We start from the raw sequence: 21879 nt of genomic DNA on the forward strand, positions 1-21879 counted from the left end.
AATAATTGCCAAGAATTGTGGTGGTTCATAGTACACACCATGGTCCTGGGTATAAAAGTGTGATTACATTGTCTGTTTGCCTTTGAGATATTATTACTGTAAACTGTGAATGGGAAATACATAATTAATAGCCATACATAGTTGTGACTTGTAAAATGTATGTCCAACATGATGAATATTTCTTCATACAAAAAGCAAATGCAATCAAGAAAGTGTGGGCTAGTTCCAAAGCGTTCTGCAATCAGACTTCATATGGAATTATAAATTGAAGTCAGATGGAAATTATTTTAAAAGTGCAAATTTACCCTGAAAAGCTTAAATTATCTGAAAAATATTGTTATGCTGCATATCAAATCTGCAATTTGATATTCTTAAGTGTTCCAGTTCTTTGTATCATTTTTATGTGAATTGCTGAAATAACCAAATGTGATCTTTTGATGGAATACAAGCCGACCACATTTATGCTACAGCTTTTATTGCCACTTTAGGGAGATATAAATATGTAAAACTCATATCAGAAACTTCTACAGTGCGTTAAAGGGGACAGTATTGTTAGATAAGTGTGGTTTGAGTTGGTCTAATAGACCTGAGTTATACTGCTCACTCTATGGGTTAAATATTTCCAATCCATGAATGAGGTGGACAATTGAGAGTCAATTGGGAAATATATCAAGAATAGAAAAATGAGATTCTTGATGTCCAGAAAAAGAAGTCCCATTTTCCATCCAAGGTTTGAATGGCAAGTCAGAAATCTCTCTAGTAAGAGGCAAGAGGCCAATTTGCATGCATTTACATCTTATTTTAACCTATTCTCACCTCATTTATATGCAGCTTACTCTTCTCTCATCCAACAAAGAAATTACATAGCAACAATTGCTGACATGAGCAGGTATATAGAACATAGAACTTTACAGCACAGTAGAGGGCCTTTGGCCCTTGATGTTGCGCTGACCTGTGAAAACAATCTGAAGCCCTTCTATCCCACACTATTCCATTTTTGGCCATATGTCTATCCAATGATCATTTAAATGCCCTTAAAGTTAGCGCGTCTACTACTGTTGCAGGCAGGGCATTCCACGCCCCTACTACTCTCTGAGTAAAGAAACCACCTCGAACATCTGTCCTATATTTATCACTCCTCAATTTAAAGCTATGCTTCCTTGTGTTAGCCTTCACCATTCTCACCAGTGAGGAAAAAGAGTCTCACTGTTCACCCTATCTAACCCTCAGATTATCTTATATGCCTCAATTAAGTCACCTCTCAACCTTCTTCTCTCCAATGAAAACAGCCTCAAGTCCCTCAGCCTTTCTTCATAAAACCTTCTCTCCATACCAGGCAACATCCTAGTAAATCTCCTCTGAACCCTCTCCAAAGCTTCCACATCCTTCCTATAATGCAATGACCAGAACTGTACATAATACTCCAAGTGCGGCTGCACTAGAGTTTTGTACAGCTGCAGCATGACCTCATGGTTCCAAAAGTCAATCCCTTAACCAATAAAAGCTAACACACCATATGCCTTCCTAACAACCCTATCAGCCTTGGTGGCAACTTTCAGGGATTTATGTACATGGATACAGAGATCTCTCTGCTCATCTACACTACTAAGAATCTTACCATTAGCCCAGTACTCTACATTACTCTGCCCCTTCCAAAGTGTATTACCTGACACATTTCCACATTAAGCTCCATTTGCCACCTCCCAGCCCAGCTCTGCAGCTTATCTATGTCCCTCTGTAACCTACAATAACCTACAATAGAGTCATCCGCAACTTTACTAACCCATCCTTCTGCACCCTCATCCAGGTCATTTATAACATTGACAAACAGCAGCTGAAACTTGCTACTTGCCTTTCTGGACCTTCATGTTGGCCAGCAATCCACAACATCTCCATGGCCTGCACACATCATCCACAGAGGTTGACAACGGACATGCACCAGTCTCACCGCATCATCACAGCACTATTCCAACTCACTTAGAATACAATTATCTACTTCAATAGGACACTTTTCTTAGTATTTCTGCATTGCATGCAGGGAGAAGCATCTAACTATTGCATTGGAATAGCATATATGTCGGAGCTCTTCACTTGCTCTTTTAGCACTCGCTCTCTTCGTTCCTACTTGGGTGGTCACAGTATCTCGGCCCTTCCTTGACTTTCTGCAATTTGCTGCCTCATGCAGAATTTATTAGCTCACAGGAGTTCCATTTTGCCTTGCCTTTTACTATGGACACAAAGCCAGGCAGCTGTCACAGTTGTCTGCAGATATCAGTCAAGGGAGTGGACATGTTGCTTTATGTTAATATGCTAAATCGAAGTCAGACCTAGAGAAAGCACCAGCAGCTTATCTGGCAAAGACACCACATCCGCTGAAAGACCACATCTTAAAATCTAAGAGGAATTATCTACTGTACAGTTGAAGGTGACTGTTGTCAGTCAGGGGTCCTGCCATAGCCAGTCAAGGGTAGTGTCCAGTCTCAGTTCAGGGACATGGACAGGTTCGACTGCGACCTAGAATGGCTAGGGCAGGGGAGTGAGCCATGGTCAGTCCTGCAGGTCCAGCGCAACAAGTCTGGGGATTAGCAATACATCAGCCGGGGTGTTGCACGGACATTGGACTGGGGCCCGGTCACTTATCACCTGGGGCTGGCCTTTGAAGTCAGTGAGTCCTGGGAATCCATTCTCTGAAATTCAGGGCAGTTTATAGAAGGCCACTGCTCTGGTAAGAATTTTGGGGAAGTTAATTGTGGCAACTGGAAGGAGCATTCTTAGCTGCCAAACAGACATTAAATGTGATGAGGAATATAAGGTTGTGAGACAATAGTGATTTGGAAGATGCTGGAGGTGGCATGACATCAACAGTTACCCACACCTTGGCTTTGATGGGGAAACATTGCAGCATGATGGTTGGCATACCAAAGCTGTCGGGCCAGGACTCAGGGATAACACTGGGAGATGAAGATTTAAATGGAAGAGTTGGGTGAAATGGGAGAAGTTAAGACAGAGAGGGTTCAGAATGTTCTCACAGGGGAGAAGGGCCAGCAAGAGGTCATTGTTCACACTGAAACCAACAACATAGGAAGGGAAAAGGTTTGAGATTCTGAAGGGAGATTACAGAGAGTTAGGCAGAAATTTAAAAAGGAGATCCTCAAGAGTAATAATATCTGGATTACTCCTGGTGCTACGAGCTAGTGAGGGCAGGAATAGGAGGATAGAGCAGATGAATACATGGCTGAGGAGCTGGTGTATGATAGAAGGATTCACATTTTTGGATCATTGGAATCTCTTTTTAGGTAGAAGTGACCTGTACAGGAGGGACAGATTGCACCTAAATTGGAAGGGGACTAATATACTGGCAGGGAGATTTGCTAGAGCTGCTCGGGAGGATTTAAATGAGTAAGGTGCGGGGCTGGGACCCAGGGAGATAGTGAGGAAAGAGATCAATCTGAGACTGGTACAGTTGAGAACAGAAGCGAGTCAAACAGTCAGGGCAGGCAGGGACAAGGTAGTACTTATAAATTAAACTGCATTTATTTCAATGCAAGGGGCCTAACAGGGAAGGCAGAAGAACTCAGGGCATGGTTAGGAACATGGGACTGGGATATCAAAGCAATTACAGAAACATGGCTCAAAGATGGGAAGGACTGGCAGCTTAATGTTCCAGGATACAAATGCTACAGGAAGGATAGAAAGGGAGGCAAGAGAGGAGGGGGAGTGGTGTTTTTGATAAGGGATAGCATTACAGCTGTGCTGAGGGAGGATATTCCTGGAAATACATCCAGGAAAGTTACCTGGGTGGAACTGAGAAATAAGAAAGGGATGATCACCTTATTAGAATTGTATTATAGACCCCCTAATAGTCAGAGGTAAATTGAGAAACAAACTTGTAAGGAGATCTCAGCTATCTGCAAGAATAATAGGATGATTATGGTAGAGAATTTTAACTTTCCAAACACAGACTGGGACTGCCATAGTGTTGAGGGTTTAGATGGAGAAGCATTTGTTAAGTGTGTACAATAAAATTTTCTGATTCAGGATGTACCTACTAGAGAAGGTACAAAACTTGACCTACTCTTGGGGAATAAGGCTGGGCAGCTGACTGAGGTGTCAGTGGGGGAGCACTTTGGGACCAGCGACCATAATTCTATTAGATTTAAAATAATGATGTAAAAGGATAGATCAGAGTTAAAACTTGAAGTTCTAAATTAGTGAAAGGCCAATTTTGACGGTATTAGTCAAGAACTTTCGAAAGCTGATTGGGGGCAGATGTTTGCAAGTAAAGGGACTGCTGGAATATGGGAAGCCTTCAGAAATGAGATAACGAGAATCCAGAGAAAGTATGTTCCTGTCAGGGTGAAAGGAAAGGCTGCTAGGTATAGGGAATGCTGGATGACTAAAGTAATTGAGGGTTTGGTTAAGAAAAAGAAGGAAGCATATGTCAGGTACAGACAGCATAGATCGAGTGACCCTCAGAAGAGTATAAAGGAAGTAGGAGTATACTTAAAAAGGAAATCAGGAGGGCAAAAAGGGACATGAGATAACATTGGCAAATAGAATTAAGGAGAATCCAAAGAGTTTTTACAAATACACTAAGGACAAAAGGGTAATTGGGAGAGAATAGGGCCCCTCAAAGATCAGCAAGTACATGTATTTGGAATAGGGCCCCTCAAAGATCAGCAAATACATGTATTTGGAAAGGCAAGGACTGATTAGGGATTTTTGTGTGGAGCTGCTGAAAATGGGGATGGTACTAAATGAGCTGATAATGTGTTAGTGGAAAAGCACAGCAGGTCAGGCAGCATCCAAGGAGCAGGAGAATCGATGTTTCGGGCATGAGCCCTTCCCAAAAGGTCGATTCTCCTGCTCCTTGGATGCTGCCTGACCTGCTGTGTTTTCCAGCAACACGTTATCAGCTCTGATCTACAGCATCTGCAGTCCTCACTTTCTCCACGGTACTGAATGAGTTTTTTGCATCAGTATTCACTGTGGAAAAGGATATGGAAGATATAGACTGTAGGGAAATAGATGGTGACATCTTGCAAAATATCCAGATTACAGAGGAGGAAGTGCTGGATGTCTTGAAATGGGTAAAGGTGGATAAATCCCCAGGACCTGATCAGGTGTACCCGAGAACTCTGTGGGAAGCTAGAGAAGTGATTGCTGGGCCTCTTGCTGAGATATTTTTATCATCGATAGTCACAGGTGAGGTGCCAGAAGACTGAAGGTTGGCTAACGTGGTGTCACTGTTTAAGAAGGGTGATAAGGACAAACCAGGGAACTATAGACCAGTGAGCCTGACGTTGGTGATGGGCAAGTTGTTGGAGGGAATCCTGAGGGACAGGATGTACATGTATTTGGAAAGGCAATGACTGGTTAGGGATAGTCAACATGGCTTTGTGCGTGGGAAATCATGTCTCACAAACTTGATTGAGTTTTTTGAAGAAGTAACAAAGAGGATTGATGAGGGCAGAGCGGTAGGTGTGATCTATATAGACTTCAGTAAGGCATTCAACAAGGTTCCCCATGGGAGACTGATTAGTAAGTTAGATCTCAAGGAACACAGGGAGAACTAGCCATTTCGATACAGAACTGGCTCAAAGGTAGAAGGTGATGGTGGAGAGTTGTTTTTCAGACTGGAGGCCTGTGACCAGTGGAGTGCCACAAAGATCAGCGCTGGATCCTCTAATTTTTGTCATTTGTACAAATGATTTAGATGTGAGCATAAGAGGTACAGTTAGTAAGTTTGCTGATGGCATCAAAATTGCAGGTGTAATGGACAGCGAAGAGGGTTACCTCAGATTACAACAGGATCTTGACCAGATGAGCCAATGGGCTGAGAAGCAGCAGATGGAGTTTAATTCAGATAAATGCAAGGTGCTGCATTTTGGGAAAGCAAATCTTAGCAGGACATATACACTTAATGGTAAAGTCCTAGGGAATGTTGCTGAACAAAGAGACCTTGGAGTGCAGGTTCATAGCTCCTTGAAAGTGGAGTCGCAGGTAGATAGGATAGTGAACAAGGCGTTTTGTATGCTTTCCTTTCTTGGTCAGAGTATTGAGTACAGGAGTTGGGAGGTCATGTTGCGACTGTACAGGGCATTGGTTAGGCTGTTGGAATATTGTATGCAATTCTGATCTTCTTCCTATCGGAAAGATGTTGTGAAAGCTGAACCGGTTCAGAAAGGATTTGCAAGGATGTTACCAGGGTTGGAGAATCTGAGCTACAGAGAGAGGCTGAACTGGCTGGGGCTGTTTTCCCTGCAGCGTTGGAGGCTGAGGGGTGACCTTATAGACATTTACAAAATTATGAGGGGCATGGATAGGATAAATAGGCAAAGTCTTTTCCTTGGGGTCGAGGAATCCAGAACTAGAGGACATAGGTTTAGGATGAGAGGGGAAAGATATAAAAGAGACCTAAGGGGCAACTTTTTCACGCAGAGGGTGGTACATGTATGGAATGAGCTGTCAGAGGATGTGGTGGAGGCTGGTACAATTGCAACATTTAAGAGGCATTTGGATGGGTATATGAATAGGAAGGGTTTGGAGGGATATGGGCCGGGTGCTGGCAGGTGGGAATAGATTGGGTTGGGATATCTGGCCGGCATGGACGGGTTGGACTGAAGGTCTGTATATCTCTATGACTCTATGATTTGAGAACGCTCAGGTTCCTGTTTCATTTCAAGGACCAGATGCCTAACAAGGATGGTTACTGGGAGACAATGGTTACCCTCTGCTACTATGGCTCATGACTCCATTACACAACCCCCTAATCGAGACTCAGCAGAGACACAGTGCAGACCATTCTTCCACCAGGGCCATCATGGAGCAGAAAATAGGCTTCCTGAAAATGAGGTTCTAATGCTGATTCAGGGCATTCCAGGCAAAGTGTGCCACATAATCTTTTCATGCTGTGCACTACACATTGGGCCAGACAAAGTGAGGATATTAGATTAGATTAGATTACTTACAGTGTGGAAACAGGCCCTTCGGCCCAACAAGTCCACACGGCCCCGCCGAAGCACAACCCACCCATACCCCTACATTTACCCCTTACCTAACACTACGGGCAATTTAGCATGGCCAATTCACCTGACCTGCACATCTTTGGACTGTGGGAGGAAACCGGAGAACCCGGAGGAAACCCACGCAGACACGGGGAGAATGTGCAAACTCCACACAGTCAGTCGCCTGAGGCGGGAATTGAACCCGGGTCTCTGGCGCTGTCAGGCAGCAGTGCTAACCACTGTGCCACCATGCCACCATGATGGCCACTGAAATACTGAGATGGAAGCAGCTGTCTTCTGAGGAGGAAGATGAAAACAGTGAGGTTCATCACCTTCACTCTGACAGTATTGGACACCACGAGTCATTATCTTTATTATTTTCTTCCATTCTCTTCCTAAAATTAAGTCTAGCCGCAGCACCACGATGTCAACCACAGGCAGGGCAAGGAGACAGGTCCCAAATCCACTCCAGCCAGAAGAGGTATTGAATGCTGTGCTGTTAACATCAGTCTAGTCTACAGCAGCCACCCAGCCAACTGAGTTAACTGGCAAAGGTGTAACACCCAAGTTGTAAACTGAAAGTGTAGTTGAACTTTCCTATTCAGGTGCCAGAGGAAGTGGTGGAGGCTGGTACAATTTAACATTTAAAAGGCATCTCAATGGATATATGAATCAGAAGATATGGATATTAGAGGAATATGGACCAAGTGGTGATAAATTGGACTAGATTAATTTGGAATATCTGATCGGCATGGGCTAGTTGGACCAAAGGGTCCAGTTCCGTGCCGTACATCTCTATGACTCTTTGACTATGAGACTACAATGGGTTTACCATCAGGCTTCACTTTCCAACATGTGCCTGAATGTTCTTTTAAATATTATTTAAAATAAAGCCAATCTTTTGATCAGCTATTAATGATACTATTTCAACATGTACATGTCTAAACATTTGGTGAAAATACTCACATTGGAAAATACGTACAATGTGCATATTTTAAAGCATGTCACATGTGTAAAAATTCGCCTTATATTTGTCCCTTTTTTTTATTACTTGTGGGAGACATTGCTATGGACTGGACCCCCACACCCACCCCAAAATTATTGTAAGGAGATAGCTGAGACCCTAACTTTTGCATTTATTTAAAGGCAAGGGTAAGGTTCTGGGTTCCAGATGTGATTCGATTGGTCCACCACTACACTTTAATCAAAATACACTTTATTCTTACAATGCAGTTAAAATATTTTTTAAAAAGACATAACTTTAGCTCTATTGAAATATTTCAGAAGATAATATATTACTTCATCCCTATATATCAACTGTCTTAATAAAGGCAGCATCCCATAAACATATCCTTGGCAAGGCAATTTACCAAAACAGTTAAGATTCTCATGTGCTGTCTCTCTTCAGTTCAGCAGAATAAAATACTGAAAGAAATAGTCAATCTCTTTTTACTTCTAAGAGGATGTCCCTCATCTAAGACTTTAGCAGCACAGAACTCAACCTGTTAGCTCAGCAGCCAGCAGGAATGTCTCACTAACTGAAAGCAAAACCAAAAGCTTTCCTTGGTCTGTGTGAACCCTGACCCTGCCCACTCACATTTTTTTTTTGTTTTTTAAAAAAATACCGAAAGCTGTTTACTCTGCTTTCCAAGGAGCAGACACCTCTGCTCCAGGGTGACAACAGCCCTCTGCAAGAGAAGCAGCACAGAACACACCTCTCTTAAAGGCACAGTACCATCACATCGTAAAATGCATTTCTCGAGGTTGCTCTCTAACATTTTACTTCATTGGTGGTATAGAGGACAGTGAAGAAGGTTATCTAAGATTACAAAGAGATCTTGATCAATTGGGTGAGTGAGCTGAGGAGTGGCAGTTGAAGTTTAATTTGAATAAAAATGAAGTATTGCATTTTGGCAAAGCAAACACTAGCACGACTTATACTATTAATGGTAGGGCCCTGGGCTGTGTTGTAGAACAGAGGGACCTGGGCATTCAGAATCATAATTCTTGGAGTTAGTATCACAGGTAGATAGCATGGTTTGTCTTCATTGCTCAGACCTTTCAGTATAGGAGTTGGAACGTCATGGTGTGGCTGTATAGGGCATGGGTGAGGCCTCTTCTGGAGTATTGTGTACAGTTCTGGTCACCCTGCTACAGGAGTCATACTATTAAATTGGAGAGGGTTCAGAAAAAAGTCAGGATGTTGCCAAGAATGGAAGGTTTGCATTATAAGGAGAGGCTGGATAGGCTGGAACCTTTTTCACTCCTGGATAGGAGATTGAGAGGTGACCTTCTAGAAATTTATAAAATCATAAGGGGCATAGATAAGGTGAATAGCAGTGATCTTTTCACCTAGGGTGGGGGAGTTCAAAACTAGAGGGTATATTTTTAAGGTGAGAGGAGAAAGTTTTAAAAAGAATATGCTGAGCTACTTTTTTTCCACAGAGAATGTGTAGAATAAACTGCAAGAGGAAGTGATAGATACAGGTGCAGTTACAACACTTAAAAGACATTTGGACAGGTACGTGAATAGGAAAAGTTTAGAGGGATATGGCCAAATGCAGGTATGGGGGACTAGTTTAGCTTGGGAACATGGTCAGCATGAACTACTTAGATGAAAGGGTCTGTTTCCATGCTCTATGACTCTATAACTCCACCATGCTAATATTATGAAAATGAAAATGTGGGTGATGTTTTAAAATTGGGTACATCATGACTAAACAAACTTTCTTTTCATAATAGTAGTGTGTTAGTGCCAGGCCTCAGTGAAAATAAATTTGAATTCAAACCTAGTCTAATGGCAATTATGGTCATAAAAACCCATCTGGTTCGCCAGTGCCCTTTTAAGAAAGGAAATCTGCTATCCTTACTTGGTCTGGCCTACATGTGACAGCAATATGATTGACTCTTGACTGCCCACTGAAGAAGCTTAGCATGCCTATCAATCCTTGGGCAATAAGAAATGGTCAATATGTTCTGGCCCAACCAGTGGCAACCAAATCCGATGAATGAACATTTTTTTAAAAAATTCTCGTGTATCCTCCTGTGGGGTAGTTCCATATCTCAGGGCCCTGGGAAGCAGAAGGCTGCTCAATAAAAACATGTGGTGAAATATCTCATAGTTTTATAGGCCTCAGTTCAAAAAATGGTGTCCTCCCTTTGCTCATGCTTCAAGCGAGAAGCCTTGTTTTTCTGTAAAATAAAATAAAGAACTGTGAATGCTACAGATCTAAAACAAAAAAGAGAATAAATTGCTGGAGAAACATAGCAGGTCTGGCAGTGGAGGGACATCAGAGTTAATCTTTCGACCCAGTGACCCTTCTTGTTTTTCATTTTCATTACATGGTTTCCTATTTGCCTACCAATGATTTTTTTTTTAATATTCATCCACAATAATGCCTCTAGAATTTACAGAATGCTCCTTTTCACCATTTCCTACTCACCGTCATCTTGCTGCTGTTACTCCTAGCCCTTTGATCGTTATGCTCACCCCAACCCAATTTTTTTCCCTATTTGCGTACCAAACCCTCCACAACTACCTCCCCTTCATATGACCTTACATTGCTTCATTATATCATTGCACTGCTTCACTTATTCCATTGATACCTTCATTTCACTAGCCTCCATTCTCCAGTCTCTACCATTCCTCAAATCACAGTTCTCCAAACTCAATATCTGATTTGTTTTTAGTCAGAATTTGTACTACTGTGATGTCAATTATATTTGCCACTAATTACTAACCACGTATATCTTACTAGAGATTCAGCTGTGGCTAAATGAATTTCTGTTTGCTAAATATAATTTGTTTGGCCCGGGATATCTGGGATTATGTCCCACCTGCTCCAGAAATGTGGAATGACATCTATGAACAGGTCGTTTCAAAAGCAGGCTAATCATAATTTGTGTAACTTGTTCTTTGTAAAAAAAACAAATATAATTCATTGATAAATAAGTAACAGACACCATCAACCACCAAGTGTTCTCAATGTTCATGTAGCATTAGATTGTTTGCTTTAACCATTATGTGTGTTCATTGGTCAAATGATAAGATGAAAAGCACACTGTGTGAATGTTAGTTGATTGTATGAATTCTTTGCTAACTTTGCCATTGAATGTGTTAGAAGGTTCTTAAGAGGTCTGTTAACATATTTAACAGTATTGTGCTAATGTATATAAGGCCTGTTCCATTAAAATTAATGTATGCATTTTTAAAAGATGTTGTATTGCTCTGCAAATGGCTTGCTGGTAATGATTTTAGACAACAACAGGACATTGCAAAATATTTTACAGCTAATTAAATGCTTTTGAAGTGTAGGCACTGTTGTTATATTGGAAACATGATGGTTAATTTGGGCACTCAAGCTTCCCAACCAGAAAATCTGCTTATTGTAATATTGATTCAGGGATAAATATGGGCGTGGGCACCAGGGACAACCCTCCTGGACTTCTTCAAATGCTGAGCACATGATTGATTGATAGATTTCTAATACCAAGAACACAAAGTGAAAAGTAAACTATACATAAGTAATTGAATGTCCAAATGCTCAAGGTGAAAGGAGAAGGATTCTAAAAATTGTCATCTTCAATAGTTAGTGTCAAATACCAGAGCACACTATCTTTAGATTCAAGAATCACAAGAGAATGTGAGGAAAAATGTGAATGGGTATAAACTGAAATTCACTGTCTGGGTATTTGGTACTGTAGATTTAATCAGGGCTTTCAAGAGTGAACTGAATAATTAACAAAGAAAAAAGATTTACAAGGCTGTGAGCAAATGATAGAAGGATTGGGACTTTCTAAGTTTCTCTCTTAGAGAGACAGCACACACTAATGGCTTTCTTCTATGATATAATCATACTGTGATTCTAACCTGATCTCCTAAATGTATAACATAAAAGAACAAATACTGCAGTAAAATATTGTTTCAATATTACTCCAGTAAGCAAGCTATCAAAGAAGTGAAAATAATAAAACATGCAACAAGCTTGAAACTGAACACAAGAATAAAACAGCAAATTGTCTGAATTAATATTTCCTCTGTGTACTCATGAGGAACACATGAGTATCATGTCCTCTTCAAACAGATGTATCTCAAGGAAAATCAATGACTTGGTTAGAAATGAGATTGAAGTCAGGGATTGGGTAATTAAGCTCAAAATGAATAAACCTCAAGGAGAAGACAGTATTTATACCAGACTGCTGAAAGACACTAGGGAAGAGATTTACGAAGCACTGACGGTCATTATGAGGTAGTATTGGACGCTTGGGAGATTTGAAACAGGATAATGTGGCACCTATATTCAAAAGGACAGCAAAACAGACACAGGCCATTTTCGACCTCTTATTGCTATATCTATTAATGTAAAATAATGGAATCTATTATTGATTAATCATGAGGCTCAACTATGCAACAATAATCACAGCTATCTGTAGTCAGTGTGAACTCAGCAGAAGAGGATGTTGCCTAACTTCTTTCTGGAAATCACACCCTAAAAGGAATATGAAGAGCCTTATGTCCCTATGTATTGTGCCTTTGTTTTTATTTATTCATTTGTGGGTGTCTCTGGTCGAACCAGCATGTATTACCCACCTCTACCAAAATGTTTGTGACACAAAGAACTAGTAATGAAATTTAAAACTTTATTTCAGGACAAATTCTAGTAATGGATAAGAAAGCGATTGAAAAGTAGGAATGATGAAAACTTGTTACAGGCAATATGCCAACTTGAGGAGATTTACTGAGGGACATTCCTCAAAGTTCATTGCTGGGACCTTTACCGTGACTAATTTACCAATCGGAATTGGATTCAGAAATTCAGTGCAAAATATTTTCCAATGTTACAGAAATAAATTGGCAATGAAATCAGAACAGGCAACCTCAAAATAAAAGATCAAGTTGAACAAAATAGGCAACTAATCAGAACAATGTTAGAGACAAAACAAACTGCAGATGCTGGAATCCAAGGAAGACAAGCAGGAGGCTGGAAGCTGGAGGCTGGCAAACCAGGCACCATCAGAAGGTGGAGTAGTCAAAGTTTTGGAAGAATGGTTACACCCGAAACATTGACTTGTCCACCTCCTGATGTTGTCTGGCTTGCCGAATTCTTCTACCCTCCTGCTTGTCTAACGAATTAGAACAATGGCAGATAAAATTTAATGCAGACCAATGTAAAATGCTGGACACTGGAAGAAAAATAAACTCCATAAATGTCATTGAAATATGTATGGCGAAAGTGAAAGGTACCCAGGAGTCCCCCTTGTAAAACATCATGCTAAACATGTCCAGCCAATGCAGAGTAGCAATCAGGAAAGTAATAGGATGTTGAATTACATATTCATAAAAGTACGAAATAAAAAAGGGAAGACACATTGTGATCTCTCTGGATGAAATAAATATCTTGTGATTTTGTAACACACAATTTCAAAAGTAGAAAAATGTTGAGTTCCTTTCCATCTTTAATACAGAACAACCTCGAATATCCAAACATCAATTATTCAAATTTCGGATTATCTGAAGAAGACCTCAAGATCCCGTGAAAATACTATCCATTATCTGAACAATCCATTATCCGAACACTCGGTTATTCAACAAAATACTCCCCGCCGTCTCATTCGAATAATCGAGGTTGTTCTGTATTTCTGCTGCATCAAATCACTAAATCAATGGTCATAAGTGATAATTAGCATCAGTGTCATACACCCCTTAGTGTTCATGGGAACAGGTTTAATTCTGTTTGTGACTTCTAATAATGAAGCGTGAAAATATAGATGTCTACAGTACCATGGTTTTTAAAATTGCTCTCCTTCACAGCTCTTCTGTGCATCAATGGAAAATTTCAAAGTGCTTTGGTTAAGCTTAGCAAGCTGTTAGAAAAAAAATTCAGATAACATAAAAAGTGTTCATAAAGATAAACTAAAACTAAAACAACAAAACAATACTGAAACCAGGAATGAATACAATGTAAGCAGAGGTAAAGTGTTAAATGTTTTTATTTTTAGTTAAAACTGCTAAATGTTGGTATGCAGACTTATAACAATAAAGTTGCTCCTGACCTTTAATCATATTTTTTTAAGTTTGTTACACTATCGAGATGGATGGGATAGATTTTTTTTTAAAAGGCTGCCTGCAGAAACAGATGGATGTTTGATGACTGGTGCAAATAGAATGGGCTGAAGGGCCTCTTTTTGTGCAGTAGAACTCTATGACTGTGACATGCAATTTCCTATTAAAGTCAATTTGAATATACTATATTTTCTTTTTAACAGTCTGGACATCATTTATTGTCTTGCAAACTAACTTTCACATGATATTATATGTTAACAGTTAATGAAAGCAAACATATAAATATATTCAGCATGTGACAATATTTTAGTGCTTTATAAATTCATGTTTTCTTATATTCACCTCTAATATATGCAATCTCAGCAGAATGGTCAATGATAAACAAAGGAAATTTGCATTGTAGACATGATGAGTTGAATGGTCTCTTTCAGTCTCATTTTCTATATTTCTAAACTTGGAAATGCATATGCTCCTGTGAGAGCATCTCTCATAGAGTCAATAGCACTTCACCCAGTGGAAAAGTATATTTCTCTGGTAGATTCAAGTTCACTCAGAAGTAACATTGGAAGAGACCGGAGAGGATATCCCATGTTGACCCTTATTAGCAGAATATAAAACATATGGAGAGGAAGTAAAAGAGGCAGAAAATAGCTTTGAAAAAATAAATATTGATTTGCAAGTAAAGAGACTGTGTTCAACTTACATACTCAATTAGATAATGTTATCAATTATATTAACAGAATAAAATTAATTCATTTGAGTATGTATTTGATATAAGTTCAAGTTACCTTCTGTTAATTTGATTAGGATCAACATATTAGTCATGCTATAGAGCTATATACAATTCTTATGAATAAAGTGAAGGTAACAGAACCGTGAACTAATACACAGTGAGTTTCCAGTTGAGGTATTCATAGTGATAATATTACATTAATTATTGGGAAGCAAAATTTAAGTAAGTAATCAATATGTTGTAAAGGATTTTGTAAAAGAATGTAAAAGCAATTTGATTTTTCCAATGGTTTATTTACAATTCAGGCACTTGCTGCACAAGTTTGCAAATAAAATGTTAAAGATTACAATTTGAAATGTAGTTAAATAGCATACTAGCAATTTGGCCAGGTTAAATTGAAATGGACAGTGAATCTTCTGTATCTGAGTCAGAGTCAGACATGACACGAGGGTCAATTCTGACAAAAAAACTGGATTTAAAAATACTTCAATTAGGTCTAGACTAAGATCTGCATATCTGCCCACAGAATGAAACACTTGCCAATTTAAAGATTGATGCTAACACAACCAAATAAAAAGATTGTTCTTTAATTTCTTACAGAGAAACACACCCGATAGTCCATGTAAAGTTATTTCATTTGATTGTAGATTATTGAGTAATAATTAAAGACAACAAAATCCTTATTTAAAAATAGTACTATATTGATTAGATCTTCATACCAAAGCGCATCAGAAAAGAGGGGTTTGAAAGGAGCACGGGAACTACAGCCACTTTTCGTGATCTCCACTTCACTAAATCTCCAAATCTCAACTTCTCCACATTTCCACATCTCTGCATCTCCTCTTCCCCACTTCTCTATCTCTGCACTTGACATCATCACATCTCCTGTTCTCCACATATCCATTTCTCCACATCCCCACTCCTCTGCATCTCCAGTTCTACATATCTTCACCTCTACTTCTCCACATCCCTACGTCTCCACCTCTCCACATATCCTACAACAAAGCACCCAACAGGAAAGTGAACTCAAGGTGTGACTGCAGATGAGAGAGCTTTGGTGTGAAGATCTAACCAATATAGTACTATTTTTAAGTAAGAATGGTGTTGTCTTTAATTATTACTCAATAATCTACAATCAAATGGATTAACTTTATATGGATTTATGGTTGTGTTCCTCTCTCTAAGAAATTAAAGAACATTCTTTTTATTTGGTTGTGTTTGCATCAATCTTTAAATTGGCTAGCGAATTTTATTTCAGTTGATTATTAAAATATGATTAATTATAATAATTAACAAGTGAAAGGCTGGAGAGTACAATCTTATTTTTTAAATTTTAAGTCAGATTTATGACTAACAGTAACGTGTGCCAAACACTGAAGCGTTAGTATTTAGAAAAATATAAATGTTTTACAACTCTTAAGTATCTAGCTACTGAATGGGATTTTGAATACAATAATTTAGGTTTACTTTATTCTTATAGATTAAGGTAGCAGAGGAGCTTTTGGTAGATTTAATAAAATTATATTTTAAATGTTGATACATAATTGAATAATATAATTATGTCATTAACTAAAGCACGGGATAGCAGGACAGGTGATGTGTCATGCCTGCTGCATATGGGAGATTTTGAATGCTAATAAGATTCAGGGTTAATTAAATGTTTGCAGCTCTGGCATCTTCAAATGATAGTTTATGAGCTGGAGAGTGAATTGCAGGCACTGCAAATGTGACACATCAAACAGAGAAAATTGCCTGAACAGTTTACTCCAGGAGGTCATCACAGCCCTCAGAATAGGGTCTTCTGATTTGGTCACTGGTCAAGAAAGGAGAATGTCACTGTAAGTGAGGTAGTTGAGAGAACCCAGAGGCCAGGAAGGTAGGTGCCTCAGCCTTTTCAATTGTCCCAAGGTTTGAGGTTCTTTCAGTTTGTTTGGTTGAAAGCAGGGACTGCAAAATGGACGAACAAACTGACCATGTAACCGTGGTACAGGAAGACAACCGTGGTACAGTAGTAATAAGGGACAGTACAGCAAAGGGCATAGGCATTTCCTGAGGGCGAGACCAGAACTCGTCATGAGAGGCAGAGGATCCAATCTCCATGGTCCAATGAGATAACAATGATTTAGGCAGTACAAGGGAAAAGGGTCTGCACTGTTACTGCAAGCAATTGGGCACCAAAAAAAGAAGCTGAACTTCAAAGATAATAATCTTTGTATTCTTTACCTGCAAATGTGGAAAATAACATAGGGCAAAGAAGATTAGAAAATGTATGTGTGAATCAAAAACTGGTAAAGGCAAAATGGATTTGTGGAACACTGGCATCAGGAGTAGGGCAAATGGGCACTGTACATTGGGACTGATCACACCTGTGCCCCGCTGGATCCAATGTTTTAGTGAGCCACATAGCTAGAGAAGTGGAAATGATTTATAAGTAAATACTAGGGGCAAGGGATCACATTTGAGAAAATATGGTAAATCAAGAATAGAAATAAGGCAAGAGGGAATAAGTATTAACATGGGAAACAGGTCATGACAGGAAGGGATAGAAAGTGTAAATCTAAGATTAATTCAGCAAATAAGGCGAGAGGTTGCAAATTAATAATAAAGGGCAAAGCTAAACGCTTTGTAGCTGAATGTGCTTTGCATTTGAAACAAAACAGATGAGATGATGGCATACATTGAAAAAAATAAGTGTGATCCAGTAGCTATTTTGGAGACATAGTTGAAGAATGAAAGGTATTTCAGAAGAACAGGAGACTTGGAAAGGACAAAAGAGTGACTCTGTTCATTACTGATGATAATGGTACAATAATGCGTGATGACCTAAGTACAAGAAACCAGTTTGTAGCAGCAATTTACACAGCATGAGAAATGATAAAGGAAAGCCATCTATTGGATTGCCCTGCTCATCAACAGTAACTTGTTGAAGACAGTATAAACGAAAAAATAATGGGAGCTTGTCAGACAGAAATAAAAACAAATCAGCTGAGCAAAGTTAGGCGAGATGAAGAATTCGTAGAAAATTTGGGGATAGTTTATTTTTCATAATGACATATTCTGGAGTCAACCAGAGTGTACACTCAACTAAACCTAGTATTGTGCAATAAGATTAATTTGTACCTCGTGGTGAAGGAGCTCTTGATGGCAATGCTCATCATAAGACCAGAAGATGTAGGACATTCAGCCCATTGAGTTTGATCTGCCAATAATGTGATCATGGATGATCTGATAATCCTCAAATCTACTTGCCTGTCTTATCCCCATCATCCTTCTTTCCCTCACTTATTAAAATCTCTCTATCTCAGCCTTAAATATATTTAATAACCCAGTCTCCACAGCCTTTTGCGGTAAAGAATTCCAGTGATTGGCTATCCACTAAGAGAAAGAATCCTCCTCAGTTCCGTCTTAAATGGGCAACCCCTTATTCTGAGATTAAACCTCCTGGTGCTATTGTGCCCTGCAAGGGGAAACAACCTCTCTGCGTTTACCCAATTAAGCTGACTAAGAATCTTACCTTTCAAATAAGGTGCTGTCTCATTCTTCTAAATTTTAATGGGTACATGTCCAAGCTCCACAATCTCTCCTCATGAGAAAATCCCTCTATATCCAGGATCAACTTAGTGAGCCTTCTCTTGACTGCTTCCAATGTCAGTATATCTTTCCTTGAATAAGGGATTCAAGACTGTTCACAGTGTTCCAGCAATGGGTCTGCCTTGTATAGTTTTAGCAATATCTCCCTATTATATTTTATTATGTTTCTATAGCTATTTTAAAAGTGAAAAGAGTTAACAAGTATGAGTGTTGTGCCTATCAAAGGTGAGTCGAGGGAATTAGTAATAAAAAAGATGATTGATGATTTGACCAAATATTTTGCAAAGGCCTTCACAATAAAGCATACAAGAAGCATCATAGAAATGACTATAAGTTAGGTAATTGAAGGGAGGAAGTAAATCAAGAAAATTGCCATCATCAGGAAAGAGGGACAGAATATGTTTCCAGAGCTGTGGCCTGAGACATCCCCAGGACCTAATGGGCTTCAGCCTAGTATAAGGATTCATTACGGACCAGGCTCAACCCCCTCAAAGTATTTCAAGGAAGTGGTCCAGACCTTAACTTTGCTAGCTGTTTAAAGTAGACGTAATGCGGATATTCCAGGAGTGATATGGTTGGTTAACCCACTTAGTTTCAAACAAAACAGAATTTATTTACAAGATTACCGAACAAAACACCAACAAAAGAAAACAATATCGAATAACTTAAGCTATTTGAAAACCAAATAGATTATCCCAACTTAATGATGCTGTTCCAAATACTTGAAACAATTCCCATAAACCTCTCTTGGCACAAAAGGTAAAATCAAGCACAGTGTCTTACAGGAGAGATGTCAGAGAGAGAGAGAGAGAGAGAGAGAGAGAGAGAGTAGGATCAGCCTGGACCTGCTTCTTTGGGTCTAGCAACTTTTTCAATTCTACTATGCTGAGAACCAGAGAAAAACTGAGCTGGGACTACTGGTCACTCCCTTTTCATTATACAAGTATTTGTTTTAAAACTGAAAAGCCTTTTGCCTGAGGCAGTATCTGTTAGTTATAATCAAATTGGCCTTAAAACCCTTCAACTTAGACTTTCAGAGTCTGTGTCTTTTACCACCTCTCTGAGAAAAAAACAAGGACAACATAACCTTGTTAAAGGAGCAGCTGCATCATAGACTGTTTTGTTTTGGAAACATAAAAGATGAAAATTTGTAACAAATTAAGAACTAGTTCTTTATTTTATAACTCAAAGGAAAAAATCTAGCCACATGATGTTCAGTTATTGGTTACGCAAGTGCATGTTATTTTTGGAAAGGCTGTTTATCATACTTTTATGAGACTAGACTAGCTTGCATCAGATACATTTAGGTTTGGAAAGGGACTATCAGGCTTTTGGATTTGTTTTTAGCAGTTTGTGACAAAACTGAGAACAGTTGGACACAAACTTCCAAAGACCTGCAATTCAAAATACATCTCTCTCTTTCTCTCACCCTCTTTGATTGGAAGAAAAAGGAAGCTTGGACTTGAGGCTGTTTTCATTAGAGAGAAGGTTGAGAGGTGACTTAATTGAGACATACAAAATAATCAGAGGGTTAGATAGGGTGGACAGTGAGAGCCTTTTTCCTTGGATGGTGAAGGCTATCACGAGAGGACACAGCTTTAAATTGAGGGGTGGTAGATATAGGACTGATGTCAGAGGTAGTTTCTTTACGCAGAGAGTAGTAGGGGCATGGAACGCACTACCTACAACAGCAGTAGGCTCCCCCAACTTTAAGGGCATTTAAATGGTCATTAGATAGACATATGGTTGAAAATGGAATAATGTAGGTTAGATGGGCTTCAGATTGTTGCATCGACCTGGGGAACTGTACTGCGCTATAATGTTCTAGGTTCTAAAAAAGAAATGCATAATGGACTCTGTAAAGAGATACATCTAATTCAAGGAAAAATTAAGGATTGTTGTGGTAGACAGCAATGTGATATCATTGCCAAACAACAAAAGAACGGTGATAAAATCACTTCATTGCATCCTTATGGTTTGGACTCTTGATCCATAGAAGTTGCCTATATTTCTGCCTCTACTTTCTAAACATGATATTTTTGCAGAACTGACTGTATTGTCTAGGTAAAAACAATGACTGCAGATGTTGGAAACCAGATTTTGGATTAGTGGTGCTGGAAGAGCACAGCAGTTCAGGCAGCATCCGAGGAGCAGCAAAATCAACGTTTCAGGTCCTGATGAAGGTCTTTTGCCCGAAACGTCGATTTTGCTGCTCCTCGGATGCTGCCTGACTATATTGTCTGTCTTCTCCATCCCATGGATTGAATGAATATGGGTGCATTTATGTGTGTGTATGAGTGTGTTTAGATGTAAAGAAGGTATCAGTTAAATTATAAGTATTAAGTTTTATATTTCACTTGGGGTGGAACCTTACCAGAACTCAGCTAGGTGTCACTTTCATTGTGTTTCATGGAGGATTTCTCTACATGAAGCCTCACACTATTTCCCACACTCACTTACTAAGTACCACATCCCTGTAGAATGTCACTAATCTAATGCTAGCCTGACTCCCTCGATCACCATTGTAACTGTCACTGCCAGAATATCATGGAATAGCTGCAGCAGCACCAGATTTCAAAGTCCATTCTTATGCCTCAGACATCAAAGACAAGGGAGCCTGAAGTATGCAGCCTACAAACAGAACACTTGTGGCAGAATAACAAACTGGCAGTGTAACCCTTCCTTTCTTCTTCATAATCCTATGGGAATGTTTTCTCATGGCATTGCAAATATAGTGGGAAGATTTCCTTCAATTCCTGTATATGGTATCTTTTAATGCATTAATTCAGATGTAAGACCATAAAACGTAGGTGACCTAGGCCATTCAGCCCATCGAGTCTGCTCTGCTATTCAATGGCTAACCCGATAATCCTCAACTTCACTTTCCTGCCTTTCCTCCAAAAGCCTTGATTAAAAGTCTGTCTGTCTCAGCCTTCAGCATATTTAACAACCCAGCCTGGACAGCCCTCCGTGGTAAGGCATTTCCCAGATTCACTACCCTCTGAGAGAAGAAATTCCTCCTTAGCTCTGTCTTAAAGGTGCAGTCCCTTATTCTGAGATCATGCCCTCTGGTCCTAGGCTCTTCCAAAAGAGGAAACGACCTTTCCTCATCCACCTTGTCAATTCCCAAAAGAACTTTGTATATTTCTATAAGGTTGCCTGTCATTCTTCTATATTCAAATATTACAACAATCTATACAGACATTCCTCATAAGTCAGTCTCCCACACCTAGGTATCAGAGCTGTGAACCTTTTCTGGACTGCCTCTAGTGCCAGTATATACTTCCTTAGACAAGGGGCCTGAAGCTGTTCACAATATTCTAGCTACGGCAGGACCAGTGCTTTGTATAGTTTTAGTAAAACCTCCCTACCTTTAAATACCATTCCTTTTGAAATAAAGGTCAGCATTCCATTTGCCTTCTCTACTAATAACTGAACATGTTGTTAGCTCTTTCTGTGGTTCATGTACCGGGAGTCAATTGTTC

General features: G+C 39.5%; 1 long non-coding RNA gene across 2 annotated transcripts in view; it reads right to left on the bottom strand.

The window, feature by feature from the left end:
- Nucleotides 1-21879, bottom strand: part of LOC140479894 (uncharacterized) — a 108196-nt gene that overhangs the window by 83457 nt on the left and 2860 nt on the right. The window lies entirely within an intron of this gene.

The sequence above is a fragment of the Chiloscyllium punctatum genome, chromosome 7 (assembly GCF_047496795.1).
Source record: "Chiloscyllium punctatum isolate Juve2018m chromosome 7, sChiPun1.3, whole genome shotgun sequence".
Classification (NCBI taxonomy): domain Eukaryota; kingdom Metazoa; phylum Chordata; class Chondrichthyes; order Orectolobiformes; family Hemiscylliidae; genus Chiloscyllium; species Chiloscyllium punctatum.